The 15603-nt window shown below is 45.0% G+C and overlaps 1 long non-coding RNA gene across 2 annotated transcripts in view; it reads left to right on the forward strand.

Annotated features, from left to right (window-relative positions):
• The first annotated feature begins 8720 nt into the window (after positions 1–8720).
• LOC121165847 overlaps positions 8721–15603 on the forward strand; it is a 28687-nt gene continuing 21804 nt past the window's right edge. For both annotated transcript variants that reach the window (XR_005885327.1, XR_005885326.1), the window contains exons 1-2: positions 8721–8966; positions 10031–10138. This is a non-coding gene — a long non-coding RNA (uncharacterized LOC121165847). The remainder of the gene's footprint in view (positions 8967–10030; positions 10139–15603) is intronic.

Here is a 15603-nt window from a genome sequence, read left to right on the forward strand (position 1 = left end):
GGAAGATTAGCCAATTGTGCTATTGCACTGGCCCCCCAGAATATATTTTCCTTCAAAGTTTTGGGAGACTTTTCTATAAAGACCATTGAAATAATTTAGTTCCTCTAACTTGTTTTTCAAATGAGGAAACTCAGAAGGTGAAAGATTTAATCTCCGGACACAAAGCTGGGTCTAGTCCATGAATCGCTCACTTCCAAGTTCAAGTTCATTTGGCGACACTAGCATCTCTTTGAGGTTTGGGTACCCTTCTACCAAGTAGATGATGGCCATGAAGCTGTGATGGTAGAACATGGCGGGTCTTTATCCACTGACTTTGCTTCTTGCACACCTCTGCAGAGTTTGGATGGCTAGATGGAGACCCGAGACTTACCCATCTTTGGCTCATGAATCTGCAAAAATAATGTAGGATTAAGAGGGAGGGAGCTGGAAGATGACTTTTGGTGGGATAAATTGGGAATCCTGCAAAGCAAAATGTCAAGTTGCCATCTTAAGTTCCCAGATGTTTTCCAGCTGATAGATGCAGTTGGCTGTCAGGAAAGTGAGGCCGAGCTCCATAGTCAATGAGCCACAGTAATTGTGCTTCTGTTGTCTTAGGACACGGGTCTCCCTCCAATTTCCTTTGTGAGTGCTTGTTTAATAACACGTTGGAGACGAGAGAGAACAGGGAGGGAGTAGTCAGGGCTGAGTTTATCAGGATGCTGAGAATACAACCAACTTGCTTGTGGAGTGGGTAGAGCTCACGCCTTCCTTAGCGCTGATGCAACCCCCCATATCCTAAGGCAGCATGAACTGATTCCAGGCATTCAGCTATTTTAAAAACTAATTAACTGCCAGTCTCATTTGCCAGTTGCTCTCTTGTACACCGGCTTTGAGGAGCTCAAAATTGTTCAGACTTTTTTTTTTTTTTGGGTGGCAATCATAGTCAATTAAAGCTTTCCTGTTTTCCTCTCTTCTCTGGCTCTTGCATGTGAAGGTAGGTGAGGAGGAATTGCGATGGGAGAGCATGGGCAATTTCATTCCTCAGAGACCTAGGACTGGGTCATTGCAGTGTGCCCGCAGTCAAAGTGCTGTGAGCATTGCTGTACCTATGGCCAGATTCGGTCGTCATCTCACTGTTGCATCTTCAAAGTCCTAACCTGGTTTCTTAAAGTGATAGCTCAGCTCATGTAGTCCACCCCTCTCTGTAACGCAGTTATGGTGCTGGGCGACTGGTTGATTTCTGAAGGTTTGTTCCAATTATCATGAGCCATCATAGCAAATGAGTCCTTGAAGTATAAAATGCACACCCAGTTACTGCATACTTTATACTCTGGATACTGCTGCTTCCCTTTCTCAGACCCTATCATAACATTTATTAAACTCTAGGACCTATTTTGGGTTCGGCGAGGGGATGTCAAGTTGGGGCTACTTCCAGCTACTCTGCTTCCCTCCTACCAGGAAAAGTGCAGGTTTAATGCTTCCTGATTAGACCCCAAGGAATAGAATGCATAGCTTAGCAGGAGGAATTTGGCCTGTTTTTCAGCCTCTTTCCATGTAGATTTATATTTGAAGAGCACTGCTCAATGGAGTCCAGTCCCAACTATGCCTCTTAGAGCCTCTTTAGCCTTAGGAAACTTGAGAAACTCAGAATTTGGTTCTCTTATCAATAAAGGGAGCTAATAACAATATCTGCAAGGGCTGGTATTGTGGGGCGGCAGATTGGCCTACCACTGGGAATGTCAGTACCCCACATCAAGGTGCTGGTTTATGTCCTGGCAGCTCCACTTCTGATCCAGCTCCCTGCTAATGGCCTGGGAAGGCAGCAGAGGATGACACAAGTCCTCGGTCCCCTAACCCCATGTGGGAGGCCTGGAAGAAGCTTCTGGCTCCTGGTTTTGGATCAGCTCAGCTCTGGCCACTGCAGCCATTTGGGGAGTAAACCATTGGCTGGAAAGTCTCTTTCTTTGTCTCTCCTGTGTTCTGTAACCCTGCCTTTCAAATAGAAGCAAGACATTTAAAAAATGTATTTGAATGGCTGAATGATGGGAGCAGAGGGAAGAAAGAGAATTATTTCATCTGCTGGTTCACTTTCTCAATGTCCACAACAGCCAGACCTGGGTTAGGCTAAAAGCCAGGAGCCAGAAACTCTCTCCTCACCTTCCAGGTGGGTGGCAGAGACTCAAGTACTTGAACCCTTATCTGGGCTGTCCTTCTCAGCACATTAGCAGGGAGCTGATCAGAAGCAGAGTAGTAGAATGTCAGGATATGGGGTCTGGGTATCCCAAGCAGCAAGTTAACCTGTTGTGCCATGCACCCACATAATCCTCCTAACTCCCCTAAACTATGCGTCAGCAATAAGAGAGTTACGGAGAACTTACTGCATGTCAGGTGTGATGGGGAATCCTGACTTGCCTTGCCCTGCTTCCTCCTCAAACCTTGTGAGAGAAACACGGGTAAGTGCCATGTGGATAAACTTTATGATTCTGTGTAAGTATAGACAAGTTTTCAATTGACTCTTATTAACGGGACACAGTCCTGGGGTGATAGTTGGACAGGTGTGTGTCAAAATCAAGTCGGGGGATGAGCATTTTCCTCACTTCAAACACTTGTCCTAGTTTTTGTTAGTGTTAGAAACATACAAAACCCTCTCATTTGGCCATTTTCACACAACAGTAAGTTCTGTGTGAACAAGTCACCCCTGTATGTATAGAACACTAAGACACATTCCTTCTCCCCAGCTACATTGTGTCATCAGCACCCCATCCTCTTCCTGTATCCCGTGGCATCAGCATCTTGATCTTAGAAATATCACAATATTTAATCTGGGGCAGGCATGGCCGTGTGGATGCTTGTGTTGCCACGTGAGGTGCCCACATCCCTTCTCAGAATGCTGCTTTGAGTCCCAGCTGCTCTGTTTCCAATCCAGCTCCCTGTTAATGCATCGTGAAAAACAAGATAGACTCAAGTGCTTGGGCCCATGCATTCACATATGAGAACCGGATGTAGTTCCTGGCTCCTGGCTTCACTCTGGCCCAGCCCTGGCTGTTGTGGGCATTTGAGGAATGAATCAGAAATGGAAAATCTGTCTCTGTTGCTCTGCCTTTCCAGTAGATGAAAACAAATAAGTCAACATTAAAAAAGAGAAGTATCTAATTTTGTGCATTAAAGCATACACTGTATATGTGCATTTAAAAACAAACAATAACGTGTCCATGTGGCCAACACTCAGCTTCTGCATTTGAACACCACGCAGGCATCAGAAGCCCATCTGAGCCTCTCTCCAAGTAAGCATACCTCCCCCACCCCAGAGCCAAGGACTTGGCTGATCTGTGAGTGTGCATGTGTGTGTTAACTATTTCCTAACTTGTTTTATACAGCTGGGCCAACTATGTACAGATCCCTTTAAAAAAAAGTGTGCACAAATGTCTTTGCAGCCTTCCCCTTTGGCAGGTTCTGCAGAACTTTACTTTGGAGTTCTAAATTGCTTCCAGTTCAAGTTTTAAAACCCAACTCAAACTGGCTTAAGCAGAGGGGAAAGAGCTCACGCATTCTAGAAACCGAAAGAATTGGGGGTAGATGCAGGCTGGGCTTCCATTATGGGTTGTGTCGCATTGGTCAAGTGCTCTTTGTCAAGTGCTGCCTAAGAAGTAGACCTTGCAACTCCAAGCCAATATTCACCCCTGCTCCCCATTTACTGCAAAGGGCCCCTAACTCCTACTATGCTGCCCTAAATAATTCCAGCAGAAGGTCCAGGATATTGAATCTCAGTAGACCACCCTGTTTGAGTATTCATCTTTGAACCAATCATGATAGCCACACGGACAGAATAGGCTGGTCAGGTGGGCTTCTGATATTCAGGCACATGAAGCTGGTGCACATAGAAGGGTGCCCCACCCCAACCACCTAAATTCAGGTTCTCCCAGGGCAAATGGAGGTGCTGTTAGCAAAGGAAGAGGGGATGGAAGCTATGTATGCACAGGCAGTGGCTGTGTACAGGGTTAGTCTGTATCTATCTGTCAGTCACCCGTGAACCTTTTGTGCATTCCCAGGATTTTGGAAGCAAAGAAACTGCCTGTCTTAGCTCATTTTCAGTTGTTACAACAGAACACCCAAGACTGGATTGCTTTGCAAGCTCACTGTTCTGAGACTCCAAGAAGGTGGTATTGGCAACTGCTTGGCTTCCGGTGAGGCCCTTATGCTGCAGGTGCAAGAGGAAGAGACACACACGTGTGGGTTCACGAATCCAGTCCTACTACAGGCATGAATCCCTCTTCACCACCTATTCACTTTTGAAAGGCCAAGTGTCCTGGCACCTCCACAGTGGCAATCCAATCTCAACAGGAGGGAGTGGGCATGTAGTCCAGTGGTTAAAAAGCTGATTAAGATGCTCACATGTCATATGGCTTGGATGTCCAGCTCCGGCTCCTGACACCAGCTTCCTGCTCTGGTAGACCCCTGGAGGCAGTGATGACTGCTCTAGTAACTGAGTTCCTGCCAATGACTAGTTCCTGGATGGAGTTTCAAGTGCCCAACTTGGAGAAGCCCAACCCTAGCCATCACAGGCATTTGGGAATTGAAGCAGGACCAGAGTTGTTCTTCTTTCTGCCTAGCTCTCTTTGTTCTGCTAATTAATTAATAATAATAACAAAGAAACCCGGCATGCATTTCAGAGGGGACAAGCAACACACAAACCATAGTGTTGTCCACAACACAGATTTCTCAGCCTTTTTGGAAAACAGATGATGTCTTAAACAAGAGCCATTATATTGCTGAAGGAAACTGCTGAGGGCTTTATCTTCGGATTTCCATTTCTATGCACCACACTTTGACTCTAAATGCAGATTTTATATGTTTAAATTGGGTAGCTCTGTATCTAACTTCCTGCTCGATGACTATACATTCTCCAGAGACCAGAATGAGGTAAAAGAAAAAGAAATTAGTGGGTGCTATTCCAGAGATGGCGTGGCTCAGGGATGAGCAGAAAAAGGCAGAAACAAACAGAAAACAACCCATGATTACTCACAGTACAGATAGCCACAAACAATAAGCCTTTATGGGGCTCAAATTATGGAATATTTATAGATTGGTTCGTTGAGTTTGCCACTGTAGATGAGTTTTATTTCCCTTGATTCTTTCTGCTGCAGTGAGAAACCCTTTCCGTCTTACAATGCAAATGGACTCACCTCTGCCTTTACTGACCTTTTCATAACAGGGCCCAGGCAGCTGGAAGTGAGTGAAAGGACCTGGTAGTGAATGCTCCAAGGGGACAGAAATGTAAAAGGTCTGACTGTGAGTCAACCACAGCACAATTACTTTGTTGAAGTTCAAAATGTAAAAGTGATATTTTTTAAATCTTAAATTGTATTCTCCAACAAGGAAAGGAACATCCCTTGCTGAGGGCCCCGGTGTGACGGGACAATGGCTTAAAGCCTCACCTTGCAAGCACTGAGATCCTATATAGGCACAGATTCGTGTCCCAGCTGCTCCACTTCCCATCAGCTCCATGTTTGGGGCCTGGGAAAGCAGTAGAGGACGGCCCAAAGCCTGGGGGCCTGCATCTGTGTAGGAGACCTGGAAAAACTTCCTGGCTCCTGGCTTCAGATTAGCTCAGCTCTGGCTGTTGCAGCCACTTGGGGAGTGAACCAGCAGATAGGAGAGCATTCGGTGTCTCTCCTTCTTTCAGTAAATCTATCTGCCTTCCCAAAAAAAAGAAGAGAAAAGAAAAAAAAAATTGCTATAGATTCTAAATGTGCAGGTCAGTCACATTGAAATATCTAGAGCATCATTTATGGTCCATGGAAACTAATTCAGATATTTTGCAGTGAATCATGGAATAATTAAATTTGAATTTGATTTCATTTAAAACATATTCATTTTAGAGGGAGACTGACAGAAAGTCGGTGCACTGGTTTACTCCCCAAATGCCGGACACAGGTGGCGTTGAACTGCTGGAGCCAGGAACGGGGAATCAGTCCATGTCTCCCATTGGGTGGTGGGAACTCAGTTGCTTAAGCCTTTCCCAGGGCTCCTCAGGGTCTGTAAGGTGGAAAGCTCGAATCCAGAGCCAGAGCACCAAACCTAGGCACTCTGACACTGAAATCTTAACCACTAGATCAAATGTCTACACCAAGAACAATTTTCCTTTGAAAAGAGGAACAAACTTCCAAGCCATCTTGCCTAAGTTCTGCATTTACAAATGTGGAAACGATGTGGCCATATGGCGAGAAATGACTCACTTCAGGTGCACTTACAGCGAGTTGGATTTGCGATTTGCATTAACATTCTTTCCTATAATTGCGGATTACAAGCTCTCAGTGTTAACTTGACGGAGGGTAGACCTATGGAACCAGATTATTTTTTTTCACAGCTCTCTTGTAGTGTGGATGTAATTAGTCATTAATTGTAAAGTTTGTGGATAATGAGGACTGAACTTGTTGCTTTCCTTCGTTATACTCAACACAACATATTTTTTTTTTTAAAAGAATTGAACCAGGAATGCAGGAAGAATAGGGCTGCCCATCAATTTTTGAAAGTTATTTATTTTGATGGACAAATAGAAATTGTATGTAATTATGTGCTTTATCACATACTTTTTTGATGCTGCAAACACTTCAAATATACTCTTTGCAATTTTCAAAAAATATACTCTCTCTCTCTCTATATATATATATAGCTATTAGCTGTGTTCTCAACATTGTACACTAGTTCTCTTGAGGTTGTTTTTCCTAATTGAAATTTTGCATTCTTTAAACATCTCACCATAAAAAGCATAGGTTTAATTTTTTTCTTTGAATTTAGCTACTTGATCAGTGAAGAGAAGGGAAGGGGGTTGGGGGAAGGAGGAAGAGAGGAGGAAGAAAGGAGGGATGGCTGAGCAGAGAGACAATGCCTGTCGGAGCTCCTAGCTGCTGGTTCATGCTGTGTGAACCGGTATCAGTTCCAACAGCAGAAACTGGGCCAGACCGAAGCCACCAGCTGGAAACTCAATCCAGGTCTCCCACATGCATGGTCAGAGCCCAAATATTTGCTGCCTCCCAGGACCTGAGGCAGCTGGAGGCAGAAAGAGAACTGGACTGAGCCAGGCACTCCCACATGGGACCTGTGCACCTTCAAGGCTGGGTAATTGCCTGCTTCTAAATAGATTTTTGAGGGGTTAAAAAAAAAAGTCACAGATTAAATCAGTGTTTTGCAACTGGTTGGGGAAGCGGGGAGGGAGCAGATATTGTTCCTCAGGAGACATTAGGCAACGTCTAGCGACATTTTTGCTTACCATAACTGGGGAGGGGGAGGTTACTATTGCCAAACTTCCTGCATTGCTCAAGTGAGTCCCACAGCAAGGGATTAACTGATCCTAAACATCAATAATGGCAAGGTTGAGGAAACCTGCTTCAAACAAACTCTGCTTTCTTCAGGCAAAGCCCCCATATAAAACAGTAAGCCATGTCTTTTTACTTAACTCGTTGAGTATTCCTTTATGCAAATATCGTAACACCCTGATTGTCTAGGAAGAAGCTCGTTTCAGAAACCTCCTTGCTGCATTTTCAGCGTTCCTCGCTTCGGACTCCTGGGAAATGGGGGAAAGATGCTTCTCTCTAAATCCGACCCTTCCTCCAAGGCTTGGGAGCTGCCCAAAGTGAGGGAAAAGACCACGGACTCGGTTAACCACAAGAAACACTGTTTTCTTTACATAGAAGCCACTGGAGGTGGCTGTCCAAAACTGGCTGGCTCTGCAATGCCACCAGAGGCTTCCTGGACTTGTAGTTCTTGTGCAGGCCCCTCATGGTGACCTGATGGTCATCCCATCATAGGCACTGGGTCCATATTTAGCAGAGGGGAGAAGAAGGACCAAGTGTATCTGCAGATTGAGAGAGGATTTGCTTCTGGCAGGTACCCCAATTTGGTGCCCACCTGCTAGACTGAAAGGCTGCTGTACTTTGCTTATTTCCTTAGCAGCATTTCTTGCTTTTGGTAATGGCAAAGGTACTGGTTAATTTTAGCTGTCTACTTGACTGGGTTAAAAGATGCCCAGAGAGCTGACAAACATTATTTCTGAGTGTGTCTGTGAAGGTGTTTCTGGAAACACCTTTGGATCCCTAGACTGAGTAAAGAAGCACACCCTCACTGGGATGGGACAAACAGCATAGGGAGGTACAGGAAGAGTGAATTTGCACATTGTTCAAGCTGGGACATCAACTTCTCCTGCCCTTGGCCATCAGTACTGCTGGTCCTCAGGCTTTCAGACTGGAACGGCGACTGACACCATTGGCTGCCCTGGTTCTCAGAGCTTTGGATGGCTACTAACCACTGGCTCTCTGGGCTTCAGCTTGCAGAGTATGGCATTTAGTCTGTATGAGGACATAGGCAAGCTTCTCATCATAAGTGTCTTTCTGTCCAAAGTCTCATCATATAGCTCACGGGAAATGCAGTATGGGACAAAATATTTTGGTCCAAGCAATTTGAAGGGCTGGCGCTGCGGTAAGAGCAAGTTAAGCTGCCACTTGCAATGCTGGGATCCCACAGAGAGGCTGGTTCATGTCCCTGTTGCTCCACTTTGGATTTAGCTCCCTGCTAATGGCCTAGAGAAAGCAGCCACAGATGGGCAAAACTTGGGTCAGGTCAATCCACACAGGAGACTTGTGTGAAATTTCTGGCTCCAAGCTTTGGCCTGATCCAGTCCCTGCTGTTGTGGCCATTTGGGTAATGAACCAGAGAAAGAAAGAGGGACAATTAATCTGAAAATATTTGAAATCCATGTAATTTTTTCACAATAAACTTCATAAACTTTTTGAAGACTCCCTTAAATGCATGGATTTATCGTTTTTCTTTGCACCACAATAAGCCCCAGTTTTAACTTCACTTTCTCATGGACATTGTAAGGTTCTCTTGCAGCCCTCTCTCATGTTCCCGTGGTACTGTTTTTCTGGAGAATTCTGGCCAGTGCAACACACTGTTGCACCTGCTCATGATGATCATCACTGCTCCCCCAGGTACCTTAGTAACCCCTTCATCATTTCTGTGCTCCCCTCCCTTGGTGGCCTGCATGATTGCTGCCAGCAGTACACACCAGGCCAGGACTGCTCCCTGGCTCCTGGAGGAGTTTCTGTCGGAAAGTGCCTCCTGGCTGTCTGGGCATTTTCATTCCCTTGGGGTAGCCTATAGTCCATACCCAGCCAACCCAGGAGGGAGCAAGCCTGACTTCCTTACTGCAGGTCAGGAGGATTCGGAGGTGCAGTTTCCACTCCTGGGATCTCCATAAGATTGGACTGAGCCTGATGTTGTACTGAGAGCACCACCTAGCTTTGCTTCTCCCCCTTGATTTGCCATGCGCCCACCCCCATGGCTTCACATCCCCTTCCCAGTGTCACCCAGGAATGCTGCATTTATCATTGTTCCCAAGAGTCTTTGCTTCTGGAGAAAAGACCACAGCCATTCACCCAGAGCCTAGCCTTAAGCTCTGCACCTGTAGACATTTCAACTGTTTTCAAGATTGGTTAGAAGTATAAAATATCGATCTCAACTAACTGAACACTTGTACAGGAAAGACATGTTTGAATCTAGTCAAGTTCATATGATTCTGCACAAATCAACAACTCATTCTTCATATAAGTTTGATGTAACTGAATGGAATACAAACTCAAAATAACCTGTCAAGGTTGTATAGAAATCTCTACTTAAGATTTGAGGTCATGAGCCATTACAACAGGACAAAAATTAACTCCTTAAAATTAATTTGCTGGCATTTGATTGGGGAGATTCAGAGACAAATTTAAAAATATGAATCATTCTTAACGTAGGCTTTTACTCAAAATTCTGAATGCCTCACCTCACTGCATGCCACAAAAGCTCCGATTTGGAAAGTAGGCTAGCCATACTGGTGAAAGTAAAAGGTAGAGTTAAGATACTGCACATGCTAGCTTGAGGACTGAGAAGTGCTCATATACATGGGCAGCCTTAGTCTCCAACACATCTCTCCTGAGACCCAGAACACAAGGAGCCGCTTGCCACACCCATACAATGGGTGACTGTCCCCTAACTTGCTTCCCCATTCTAGGTGTTCTCAGACAGTCACTACTGCAGGTCAAGGTCCCTGACCCCTGATGGAGAGCCCGCCCCCAAAGCAGGAACTTGAAGAAAAGGAGCCTGTGATTGGCTGAGGACAGTGAGTGAATTTGCCCTCCCCCTACTGTTTCCTATCATAACCCACTCTGGGCTTTATATTCTGCCTCCTCAAGTCCAAATTTTAGCTCTGCCATTTTCAAGCTGTGTGACCTTAAGTAGCACCCCCAACTCAAGCCTCAGTTCCTGATGTAGAGAATTCCGTTTCCCTGAGGGCAAAGGCCTTGGTTTTTTCTGGACATTGTTGGATTTGCAGCTGGGAGGCAGTGACGGAAGTGCAGCAGAAGCTCACCAAGTATTTATAGATGAAGTGAATAAGGGTGCCTGTGAAGGGTGAGGAAACGCTGAGTGGAAAGGACACAGCACAAGGCAATCACTTGGTAAATAGTAGCTGTATAGACGTATAAAATATAGACAAATATATAATTATATTTTTTACATCTGGCAACATGGCTTCTAACCACAATACCATGTGTTGGAATTTATCCTCTTGATTAGCAGACACATCTCCATATTTTCCAAACAGCAATAGGACATGTGTTGACCATTTCAGCTTACCCAATCAGCCACAATTCACCCCCCACTTTTCATACTAATGGAACTCAGATTCTGATCAAGTAATCACTGTTCCATGTGTCCCTTGACTTAGGAGAATGTGACTCAAAGCTGGACTCCAGGAGTGGATCCTGAACAGCCTAAATCAATCAACTCAAGCCATTCTGCCCTATGCCCAAGATTATAACTGGTCACATAACTAACGGAGGTCCGATCAAAATGAAGGCAATATACATTCCACATTTGGGGACATGGCTTGGCCTCCTTTTAGCAGGTGCTTGAAACAAAGAGGCATGCAGCTCAGGATCCTGTAATCAGGAGACAGCCCAGAGAACTAGCATGAGAAAGAGCAGAGGTGTGGAAACAGCCAGGTACTGGAAGGAGTCCTTGAGCTACTGAAGTGTTCTACTTGTTCCAGTTATGTAAGACATCACATTTCTTTGTTGCCTTTGGCATTGAGGATGGGTCTCCCCATCCTTCCTGATGATGCCCTCTTCCTATGGTGATGATGGTGGATAATGCTCACTGATGTCCATGTGCTGAATAGTATGCCAAGCCATTTGACCCAACAGTATGACTGACTTTTCATAATTCTGTGAGGTGGAGATTGTCATGTACTTCACTTTTCAAATGCAAAGAAAGCACACTTAGGTGTGTGTCCAGGTCACCATGCTCACATATTACAAGGATTGTCAGTGGAAGAGCTGGGATTTAATTATAGGCAGTCTGATTTTGAAGTCATCCTTACACCTTAGTCATTAACCTTAATCATTAAACTATATTTAATAACATTTATTTCTGTGAAGATTCACAACAAAAAGAAGAATGCAATATACTTCCCTTTCAAAATATAAGGGTTCTGCACATAGTTTTATGAAAAAAAAAACTATGTATGGATTTTTGAACTTGGTACCAAAATAGATTTCTTTTTCAGTTCCATTTTTTATGAGCTGTTTGAAGTACTATTGTATACAGAAGAGCCTGTAGTAGAATTTCCTGGATGGGGCATTTTTTTTTTTTCATAAAACTTGTCCTCTTTGGAAGACATGTTCCCTCAATATGATTATCCTTCAAATATTCATTGGGCCATTCAGTGTCAGTACTGAGCCAGTTGCTAGAGGAACAGCCTTGAGTGACTTCTGGTCTGATGGAAAGGACACACTCACGCACCTGCCCCAGAATAAGTTCTCACAGTACACAGCACAGTGTGCCATGGAGCATCTAAACCTAGGACCGGAATGAGTTAGGTACAATAAGGCAAAAGGACTCTGCAGATGAGCCTCAAAATGTGCTCATGACAGAGATTGAGAAATTTGTTCAAAGGCCTGAGAAGGAAAAAGGATTTGGCATGTCTGTGAACCTACAGGGTGTCAGCTAGGGAAGTGTTCAGTTGTACCAGGTAAGAGTGGTAAGCAGTGGTCTTCCTATCCGTAGTCTCTGGCAACTGGATCCTGGATGCAAGTACAGGGTTAAAAAGGCAAGTTCAAAAGTGGTAAGGCTGATAAAGGAGCAAAAGCTGCAAAGAAACTAGAGGACAATGCTGGGGTGGCCACTGTGTTAACAAAGAGCTGAAGAGAGGTCTGGCAGATACTCCAGTAGCCAGTCTGCATGGTGAGTGAGATTTCTCTACAGGAGGTGTCAGGGAAACCTTCTTGCATAAGAATCTGGGAAAGTAGAGTGAGGGGATTCAATTTTCCAGCTTCTTCCCACTTGCTGTGGCCATCCATGCGTGCAGACTTAACTGTTTCAGCCTGCTGGGTTGTACCATCTAGTCCCTGGGAACCACCAGCCAGACAGATCTTAGGCCCACGCTGAGGGATGACTCAGACAAGTTGGTCTGAAGGTCAACTTGGGCCTCAGCCAGCTTGGGGATATGTTAAAGTCAAGTTGAGCTTCTTCTTTTTTAAAGAAGTGGTTATTTATTTTACACACACACACACACACACACACACACACACACACACACACACACACACACACGTCATCCACTGGTTTGCTGACCAAGTGGTTATAATATGCCAGGGCTAGATCAGGCTGAGGCCTGGACCAGAAACTCCATCCAGGTCTCCTGACTCAAGCAGTTGAGCCATCATCTTCAGCTTCCCAGGTGCATGAACAGGGAGCTGGATCAGAAGGCAAGCAGCAGGGCCTCACTTAGTACTCCCAAATGGGATGCACAATTCCTGGAGGTTGCATCACAATGTTAGCTCCACAACTGAGCTGTTTAAAAAAGTAGGGAGTTGACAGAATCTGCAAAGATGCATAAATTTGTGTCCAACACAGTCTTGTTCCTGGGAGATGCTGTAAGGAGTTTCAGGCCTCAGGCAGCCCCAGTCAAGGAAGGAACTGAGCACTGTACTCCTGGCTACAGTGTGGAGGGCCACTTAGGAAGTGTTGGTTCCACTGCAGCTTGGTATAAGGACGTGGGAATTGGGGTGAAGTCAGTCAGATGGATCTGAGCAGACATAAAAAAAAAAGTCACTCCAATTGTCCTTAGGAGTTTTTTGGGGGTGGCGGGGTGGTAGGGTAAGGGAACAGAAGATGGCATGCAGCTTTCTGGCTCTGGCAGCTGAGGAGGCAGACAACAGTGCAACTTGCCAAGGTGGGCAAAGGCTAGATAGGAAGAGGTTGGAGATGGAAGGAAGCAGGATGGTGAATTCAACATTGCACACATCATATTTCAGCAGCCTGAGGCATTTCAAGTAAAAGTGCCCTAAGCAGTCAGTAAGAGTAGCTGGAGTTGGGGAACAATGTCTCAGCTGGGGATGTAGATTTCTGAGTCCCTGCAGTACTTACTAAAGCAAGTATGGCTGTGGATAGGTGCCAGTGTGTAGGGCATGGAAGGCTCAAACAATAGGATGCTCAAGGGTCGCTTGAGAAAGCATGGCCAAGAGAGTACCCCAGGGCAGGGGCATTCTTCAAGGAAACAGGACTGAGTGGAGCTTCAGATGCTACCAAGCAGTGACACCAGGAAAGAATTAAAAGTGGTTAGTGGATTGGGAGACAAGGGGTCATTGGTTCTCTGATTGAAGTAATGTCTTTGACTGGACTGAATTCAGGTGGTTAGTAGATAAACCATCGGTAATTCACTCCACAAATGCCCTCAATTGTCAGAGCATGCCAGGCCAAACTCAGGAGCCAAGGGCTCCATCAGGTCTTCCATGTGGGTGGTGGGAACCCAAGTACTTGGGCTGCCATTTCCTGCCTTCCCATATGCACCAGCAGGAAGCTGGACTGGAAGCAGCAGAGCGAAGACTTGAACCAGACACTCCAATACAGCTTGCACATGTCCCAAGCAGTTGCTTAACCTGCTGCACTAGAATGCCCGCCCCCCCGAACCTGAACCTTGTGGCTTCAATGAGTGTTATTTACAGACATAGAACAATGAATGTCTCTTACTTTGCAGGAACATTGTTCTAGAACATTGTTCTTCATAGTGCCCCTGGAGATGAGGAAGGAATGGATATCATGTAAAGGATATTGATAGTGTAGAAAAGCAAAACTCACAGAATCACCAGTTACGAGAAATTCACGTGCTCTGGAATAGGTTTCTCGAATCTAGGTGTTAAATGGCAAATAGTAGTATTCTCGAATGTTCTCAGTGGCTAACTAGTCAGCTCAGGGTAAAATAGGCAGCAGACACAAGTGTACAAGTATACTCCAACCACGCTTGATTTTCCTTAAATAAAAAGCTGAGAACTGGCTCTGTAGAATAACCCCCAGCATGGCAGGAGAGATTTCTAATACACTGGCAGTAACAACCCTGAACTCTAAGCAAAATGCTCTGGGGATTGAAACAAGCAAGCCAACCTGGGAAAGTAGTCAAAACTTAGCAGAGGTGTCATCAGAGCAAGAACTTCCCATTTTCATGGATTCATTCTGAAATCAGAGGCAGTGTACCATGCATGGACAAAAACTCCATTAGAAAATCAGCTTTGTTTTTGGCTTAAACAACCAGACGTTCTGGGGAAGCCACCATTGCCATTAAAGTAAAACAAGAATTCAGGAATGAACAGGGCCAGAGCAGAGGAGACCCAGTGTCTGTGTCAGCTTTCCACATCTCTGACTCTTGGATGATGCACACCTGGGGAAGACTCAAAGCTAAGAGAACGGAGTTGAGATGTGAGTGGATGCCTTTCACAGCAATGTGAAATTCCCAATTTGAGTCTGTGCAAGTCAGTTGCCTGTTAAAAGAATGCCAGCAACGATCTTTACAAGAATCTAACAGAACCCACAACATAACCACAGAGAAACCAGATCATGTAAAATAGAGGAACACAACGTGGTTAGGAGGATAGAAAAATGACAGAGGATTAAAATGTAATCACGGTGATAATTACATTAAATAGTAACATGGCTGCTATGATGTCAGAGGGAACAGAACAACTGCTGAAGTGTGTGCTGGATCTTAAGGGGCTGCTCCAAAGGGACAGTCATCATTCTCACCAGCCTTTGTAGACCAGGGCAAGTCACGTGGCTAATCCTGACTTTGATAAGCCAGGAACTTGTAATTCACTCACAGAGAGTAAATATCTCTAAACAGACAATGAAACATACCAAATGAAGTCGCGATTGTTGTTATGGAAGAGTAGGTATAGAATCAATTATTCATGCATAGTGTGGCAGTTATGAAAAGCTTCAGCTCTTTTGATAAAAATCTAGCATTACCTGTGGACCTATGGGTAGGTCCTTCCCAAGCTATTCTAGATCCCTTGCTAAGTGGACCACACAGAACCGTCTGTGGGCACAGAGCATGGACTGAGGAAATGGCTACCTGGACCAGGGTGAGCCATTTGGAATGTCAGATCTGACCAGTTCCATGGGATGCCTGAACCCTGGGGTGAAAGTGTCTGTCCATTGTAAAGTCAGAGAGAGAAAGCCCAAGGTCAGAGAAGAACTTGTATTCTTGAGGTAACTGCATTCAGTTGTGTTAATTTTAGCAGTTTATGCAAA

Source organism: Ochotona curzoniae, unplaced genomic scaffold (assembly GCF_017591425.1).
Source record: "Ochotona curzoniae isolate NIBS_2020 unplaced genomic scaffold, NIBS_Ocur_1.0 contig_908, whole genome shotgun sequence".
Taxonomy (NCBI): domain Eukaryota; kingdom Metazoa; phylum Chordata; class Mammalia; order Lagomorpha; family Ochotonidae; genus Ochotona; species Ochotona curzoniae.